This window comes from Cupressus sempervirens, chromosome 10, assembly GCF_028749045.1.
Source record: "Cupressus sempervirens isolate cs-2001-9-10 chromosome 10, ASM2874904v1, whole genome shotgun sequence".
Classification (NCBI taxonomy): Eukaryota; Viridiplantae; Streptophyta; class Pinopsida; order Cupressales; family Cupressaceae; genus Cupressus; species Cupressus sempervirens.
In genome coordinates this window covers 837,234,201-837,242,337 of record NC_143127.1, presented here as the reverse complement: position 1 = coordinate 837,242,337, position 8,137 = coordinate 837,234,201, and the positions used below count along the sequence as shown (strand labels likewise).

At 35.6% G+C, this 8,137-nt stretch overlaps 1 pseudogene; it reads left to right on the top strand.

The window, feature by feature from the left end:
- Positions 1-509: 509 nt before the first annotated feature.
- On the top strand, positions 510-988 carry LOC149536590 (putative xyloglucan endotransglucosylase/hydrolase protein 10; annotated as a pseudogene).
- The last annotated feature ends 7,149 nt before the right edge of the window (positions 989-8,137 follow it).

Genomic DNA, 8,137 nt, shown 5'->3' with positions numbered 1-8,137 from the left:
CCAAGGTCACAGAGTTTGAGGGAGGTGTGATCTGCATTGGAACCACCTTCCATCATGTTATTTTGGATGAAACTTCTTCATGAATTCATAAGTGGAGTGTAACAGAGGCTTTCCCATCACCTACGCTCCTCAGTTTGACAAAAGAGTTTTCAAATGAGAAAATAGTGTCCTCAGTCATTTCTTACAAAGCACGGGATATTTTAAGCATTGAGATAAAAGAATCCAATACATCCAAGTTTGTACCAGATAATTCATAGTTACAACTGAAGATGACAGTCAATAGTGACCAAAGTGAAGAGTGCAAAGAGGATCTTTAGAGAAGGAATGATCTGATGTACTTGATGTTTTGTTCTAAGGAGGAGATGATAGAAAAAGCTACCAAAACATTGAATTTTAGGAAAGATTTCTACATTAGATGGTTACCAACTAGTATTAAGACACTAAATGATGGATTGGAGAATGAGCTGATTTTGACCCAAGATTCTAGGTCAGGATTTGGTTACAATGACATGTTTCTGTTTGGAAAGATTGAAATGGAAATCAAGCTCATTCCTGGTAACTCAGCTAGCATAGTGGTTGCATTCTATTTGGCCATAGACTAGCCCAACCATGATGAACTAGACTTTGAGTTTCTGGGGACTGTTTTAGGAGAGCCAATCATTTTGCAGACAAATATATTTGTAGATGTAATTGATAGCAGAAAGGAGTGTTTAAACCTTTGGTTTGATCCTACCCAAGATTATCACAAATACTTTATTTTCTGGAACATCTACTACATCATATTTTATGTAGATGATGTACTCATCAGAGTACAAAATAATTATATAGATAAGGGCATTGCATTTCCTAGAAGGCAACCCATGGGAGTATACACAACTATATGCAATGGGGATAATTTGGCCACTTAGGGTGGAAAAGTTAAAATAGATTGGAATGGAAGTCCTTTGTTGCTTCATTTAGAAATTTTAGTGTGGATGTGTGCCCATAGAAAGGAAATCAAAGGTTTTACAAGTCTAGAAGTGCCCAAAATTGGTGGAACAAAAGAACACATAGTACTCTAGATGATTTATTGAAGGGAAAGCTTGAATGGTCAACGAGTAATTATCTTATCTATGATTATTGCACTGATAGCATGATAATCAACACTACTACTTCTGATGTTACTCTCACAATGGAATGCACTCTCTCTAAATATTAAGGACTACAACTATACTATGGTTCACAAATATCAAGTCAATGATTCAAGCTTCTGAAGACATCTCCCAAGCCATACATTTCAAATAGTGGTCATTGTCATTTGAGATTAATTTTGTTGAGGTTAATTAACCTCACCCAAATCACATATTTGGGAGGTAGTTACTAACCACAGAGGGGTAGTTATTAACCTCTATGTCTATATAAGGGCTCTTTTGGGCTTTGTAAAGAGGGCTTTTTGGTTTTAAAAATAAGGAAACACTATGCTGAAATTTTGATTAAAGGATAAATTTTGAAAAGTATGTACATTTTTTATCTCTGAAATTGAACATCTCTTTTGTCTTCTTTGTGCAAGGAAATGAAATGAGATGTGCTTTGGGTTTCTTATTCTAAAATCAAAATTTTTATACATTTTAGTAGAAATTATCATGGTACTATGTGAGTGTTTATGAATGATAAGGAATGTGCTTAGTAATACTGGTTGCTTTCAAGCATAGTCCTTGATCACCTTTGTTATCAATCTTTTTTACCGAAGAAGGTTGTGAGGGCATGTGGTGCATTCATCCTGAATGACTTTCTCTTGATCCTTGAGGTTTTAGATTCTTTATTTGAAAATCCTTTCAAAAATTATATCATACAAGGGAGTTGTCCCTCTAAATGTAGAGGAAGGCTCCAAACTAAGGGCCTATCCAACTATTGTGAATGGTTTTCCACACACTTTATTGGGAAAATTCTATTGTGACAAATCTATTTACCAACAGATTTTTGGTGACTCCACTAGGGAGACTGAATGAGAAAGATTGACAATTGCCTGTAATGAAGCACAATGGTGCTACCACATGAGAACATTTTTCTAGTTCTCTAAAATGTCCCTTTTCTGATTTTATATGATATTTCAAGCCTCTAATCAGATCTTTAAGATCAAAAAACTAATATTTCAAAGATCCACCAATTTCTCAATAAACCCCAAATCGGGTAATGCCAAAAATAGTGCCAAAAATTTCACAACTTCACATATTACTGATAAATCTGAAAGTGGACATTGTTATAGAAATTTCAGCAACATAACAGCCTAAAAATGACATTTCCAGATCTGTATAACATTTACACAATAGCTCCCAAATGAAGGACAAAAAAAATGCTCATCAAGCTCCCGAAAACAACACAAAATAGCCGAAAACACCACAAAAACACTAATAATCTATCACAGAAGTATAATCATAGCCAAATATATATATTCAGCTCTATTTTAACATCTTAATGTCTAATATATAGCAGCAACCCAAACTGATATGAAATACTCAACCGGGAACACCAAACTCTTACAAAAAAACACACCTAAAAACCCACAAATCTGCACTGTTCAGCACAAAGGAAAACTCTGCATGAGCATGCACATGGAATGGCTCTAAACTCCTATCTTTAGCCTTCTTGGAAACCTACAAACTCCCATTCTTGGGTCTCCTTCTCCACAGGTTTGGCAGCCTCTGAAGAACAACAAAGCAATGCGCAAAAATCAAGTTCTCCAATGAGCCCAAAATGCCTCCAAACCCCTTAAAAGAGGGTATAACCCTATCTCACATCCAACAGGGGTTAATAAAACATATTTTAATAATAATTTTTATTTATTAGTCCATTAGTTTCCAAAGATTATCCCCTTTTTCTAAAACTTCACCTTTTTTGGGCCTGCCTGCCTTAGTAAAGATTATTATTTTTAATTATTTGAAAAGGGGACATGACAAGTCCTCCCCTCCCAAATATTTCTTTTCCTCAAGCAATGAAGGTTGGAATTCTCAAGAATATGTGCTCCTTCCTAAGTTGCATCCTCTAGTGGTAATCCTTTCCATTTGACCAAATGCTCTATGACGCTCCTGTTTCTCAATCTTTTCTCTCTTGTATCCAAAATCTCTTCTGGTATCAAAACTAATTTCTCTTGATCATCAAGAAGTGGTAATTCTATAGATATTATGGGTTTTTGGCCTAGAACCTTCTTTAGGAATGATACATGGAAAATATTATGTATTTTTCTATTTGGTGGGAGCTCCAATTCATAAGCTACCTCTCCTACCTTCTTGATGATCTTATAAGGCCCATAAAACCTTGGCTTGAGTTTCTCTGCCCCACTCCTCTTCAAGGTGCTTTGCTTATATGGCTGCACCCTAACCAATACCAAATCTCCCACCTCAAAAGATCTTTCAATCCTTTTCCTATCGGCATATAACTTTTTTTGGTTCTGTGCATGTTGTAGATTACCCTTGAGGGACCTTATTATGTCTTGGCTTTGCTTGACGGAATCACTTGTTGTAGGTACTCTACTATCGAAAAGTATTAGATCAACAAAGGAAAGGGCATCATAACCATAAAGAGCATGAAAAGGAGGTATACCAATAGACATGTGATGAGATGTATTGTAACAATACTACCCTAGGTGTAACCATTGCACCCAAGCATGTTGTTGATTTGAAACATAGTTCCTCAAATATCCCTCTATCCATTTATTAACTATCTTTGTTTGTCCATTTGTTTGAGGGTGATAGCTAGTACTAGGAGTGAGTTCAGTTCCTGCCAAATGAAAGAGCTCTTTCCAAAAAGAGCTGAGGAATCTACTATCCCGATCAGTAACAATGTTTCTAGGGAAGCCATGTAATCTAAAAATTTCCTTGAAGAACAATTTGGCCACTTGTGATGCCTTGAAATCAGATGTGATAGGAAATAAATGTGCATACTTAGTTAGTCTATCTACCACCACATATATGCAATCCTTACCTTGAAACTTGAGCAACCCAGTGATGAAGTCCATGGAAATACTTTCCCATTTTTGTTCAGGAATAGGAAGTGGTTGCAACAACCTTGCAGGAAAATTTTTCTCACTCTTGCTTTGTTGGCATACCATACATTCCTTAATGTGTTTAAGGACATCCTACTTCATACCCTTCTATGAAAGCCACTCTCGAATTTGCCTGTATGTCTTGAAGTATCCCTAATGACCAGCCAAAGGTGTGTCATGAAAGACCCTCAATATCATCTCCTTAGTTTTTGATCCTGGCACTAAGAAGATCCTGTTCTTGTAATAAATCAATTCATCAAAAACCTTGTACCTGTTATCATCCACTAACTTATCCAAAATCTTGGTGGCAAAGGAATCTTTAGCATACTCTGAAATTATGGAGACTTTCCAATCAGCAGAGATAGATGTTAAGGAACACAAAGTGGACTTTCTTGAGAGAGGATCAACAACCACATTATTCTTTCCTTTCATGTATTCAATATCAAAATCATAAGCTTGCAATTTTCTTACCCATTTTTGTTGATGATCATTCAAATCCCTTTGGTTCAAGAGGAACCTGAGGCTATTATGGTCTGTCTTTACAATGAATCTCCCACATACCAAATATTGTCTAAACTTATGAAGTGCATGCATGATTGCCAACATTTCCTTATCATAGATGTAGTAACCTTTTTCTGATTGATTTAATTTTCTACTCTCAAATGCTATTGGATGTCCCCTTTGAGTTAGGACAGCCCCTATACCTTCTCTAGAAGCATCACATTCAACAACAAAAGGTAAAGAGAAATCTAGAATTGCAAGCACAGGGTATGAACTCCTTACCTTCTTAAGCTTATCAAATGTTTTTTGTGCCTCTTCTGTCCAAACAAAAGCTCCTTTCTTTGTCAAATCAGTCAAGAGGGTAGAAAGCTGAAAAAATTCCTTGGTAAATCTCCTATAGTAGCTACACAACCCGAAGAAACCTCTCAACTATGTAAGATTAGTGGGTGGAGGCCAATCCAAAATTGCCTGGATTTTTTGTTGATCAACCTATACTCCTTTAGAACTTATAATATGTCCCAAATATAGGATCTCTATCAAACCAAACTCACATTTAGATAGCTTAGTATAGAAGGATTGCTGCTCCAAGATTCCCAAAATAGTGTCTATGTGCTTTAGATGCTCTTCTCATGTTTTACTGTAAATCAAGATATCATCAAAAAATTTCAAAAACAAATTTTCGAAGATGCTAGTTGAATACCTTATTCATACAAGATTGGAATGTTGCAGGTGCATTAATGAGGCCAAATGGCATAACAAGAAATTCAAAGTGCCCATAGTGACATCTAAAAGCAGTCTTTTCCACATCTTCATTCCTCATTCGGATTTGATGGTACCCTGATCTTAAGTCAATTTTTGAGAAGTATACAGCACCATGTAACTCATCAATGAGTTCATCTATGTGTGGTATGGGATATCTATTTTTTATGGTCTTCTTGTTTAGAGCCCTGTAGTCTATACACATTCTCATTGTACCATCCTTTTTCTTGACAAGTACCACAGATGATGCAAATGGAATAGAGCTAGGCCTTATGAATCTCATGTCCAAGAGTTTTTAATAGTTTTTTCAATTTCTTCCATATAACCTCTTGGATGGCAGTATGGGGTTGTTATAACTGGTTTGGCACCCTATTCTAACTCTATAACATTCTCAAAACCTCTATCTGGTGGTAATCCTAGAGGCAAGTCATTGAAAACTATACTATGCTTATCCAGAATATTTTGAATTTCAAAATGGAAATTACCTTGATTCTTTGGAGAGCTTGTTGGATGGATTATGACTCATGCTGCCCATGCTACTTGTCCTCTTTGAAAAGTCCTCTCCATCCTCTTTGCAGAGACCGGCTTAGGTGCTCCATTCGATAGGCCTCTCAATATGACTTCTTTCCCATTGGAATGAAATTTAAACTCCATAGTTTGATGGTTCATGTAATAGCCTCCAATAGAGTGTAACCATTGAACACCCAATACAAGATCTGTCTCCCCAATACCAACCATATAGAAGTCATCACATAACTTATTATCTCCTAAGGTCATCTTGAGTTGTTTCATCACTCGTGTGCAAGGCATAGTGAATCCATAAGCTACAGTAACATTGAATCCCTCAAAATCTTTTGCTTTAAGCCCTCTTTTCATGAAAAATCCCTCATCAATAAAATTGTGAGTTGCCCCACTATCAAGAAGAACTGTCAACCTTTGCCCTGCTAGTACCCCTCGAATTCGAAAGGGATGGTATCTTGGGACTCCTGATAATGCTGCTAAAGTACCATCCTTGCTGATTTCTTTTTCTTTCTCTTCTTCTACCTCCTCCTTGTACCTGTGAAATGTGGGCCTCTGAACCTCACAGACACTTCAACATGGTCATTGTATGTGGATTCATCCCAGAATGAACATTGGATTGTTCATCCGAAAATTAGCCCTGCAAAGCTACCTGTTGCCTTCTATCTAAAGGGAATTGCTTATCAGATATCCTCAGATTCGAGGTGTTTAAGCAACCAGACCCTTTAAGAATGAAGGTTTTGTAAGAAAGTACGACTAATCTATATGAGAATGCATATTAATCTAGAATGAAAGATGCAATGTAATATAAGAACAAATAAAGTAAACTAGATTAAACACATGCATGATTAAACTAAAATGAGATCAAACTAAGAATGAGAATGCATGCAAGAAATGTAAGTGAGCATGAATTTCAAAAGCAATCCGATAGCAAATCAATTCATCCTTTTTTGAAATGAAGGGAGGAGGGTCTCTTAAATAGACTTTCCTAGAATCCATCAACGGCTGAGATTGATTTCAATCAACGATGAGGATTGAAGTCATTATTACCTCTTACGCATGTCCCTATTTGACTTACTCATCATAGATTCTTGGCTTTAAGTGGGTTGAGGAATCTTATGATGCGTCATAGATTCTCTTCCAAATTTAATTTAATAAAATGAGATATGCTCTCGTAATTACCTTTTTCATTTAATTAAATAATTTTATTTAATTAATAAAAGATGCTTTTCTCATTTATTAAATAACTTCATTTAATTAATTAGGAACGATTTCCCATTTAATTAAATAACTTCATTTAATTAATTAGAAATAGCTTTCTCTATTTAATTAAATAATTTTGTTTAATTAATTAAAATAGGCACATTTATTAAATTAAATAAATTTAATTCCATAGTACATTAGCCTTAGGATATGATTTAATTTAATTAAATTATAAATACTCAGTAATTAAATTAAATATTAATCAATAGGTTTAATGTGACTAATATGAGTCAATACTATAGGAATTAAATAAAGAGTATGATGAATGCAGATTTGGGTTTTCTGCATCTGACAATTAAGTCAAGTAGCGAGTAGCCGAATAAGGATTGCCTATTAGAATAGGTCTTAGGATTGATAAAAACTAGACTAGAATTGTTTGAAATGGCAATGAGCCAATTTTGGGGTATTACATTTTGCCCCTCTTTGAATGAATGTGCAAGCAGTGCGTTCAATTCAAAGAAAATTAGAAAAGCGTGATGCGAGGATCAAGAGGACAAGATTGGTTCTGTAATTGATGACACAGAGACCAATTGATAAGCTTTTAAGGACCATCTCTAGAATAGAGCTTCATCCCAAGGAATCCAGGCAGAGTGCCTAGATACCCAAGATTGAAAGCATTTAGAAGATTATCTCCAGAATGGAGCTTAACCTTCAAGGATCCAGATAGAACACCTAGATACCTGAGATTGAAAGCATTTAGAAGATTATCTCTGGAATGGAGCTTAACCTTCAAGGATCCGAATAAAACACCTAGATACCTGAGATTGAAAGCATTTAGAAGATTATCTCCAGAACGGAGCTTAACCTTCAAGGATCCAGATAAAACACCTAGATACCTGAGATTGAAAGCATTTAGAAGATTATCTCCAGAACGGAGCTTAACCTTCAAGATTCCAGATAGAACACCTAGATACCTGAGATTGATAAAAGATAAAAAGGTCCAATCATGAGTCATAGAATCATCCCCAGAACAAGGCTTGATCCTTAGGAGTCGGGGTTTAGACTGTCCCAATACCTATCCATCAAACTCTAAGAAGAGTTGTTATAAGGTTGATCAATTGATGAAAAGATAAG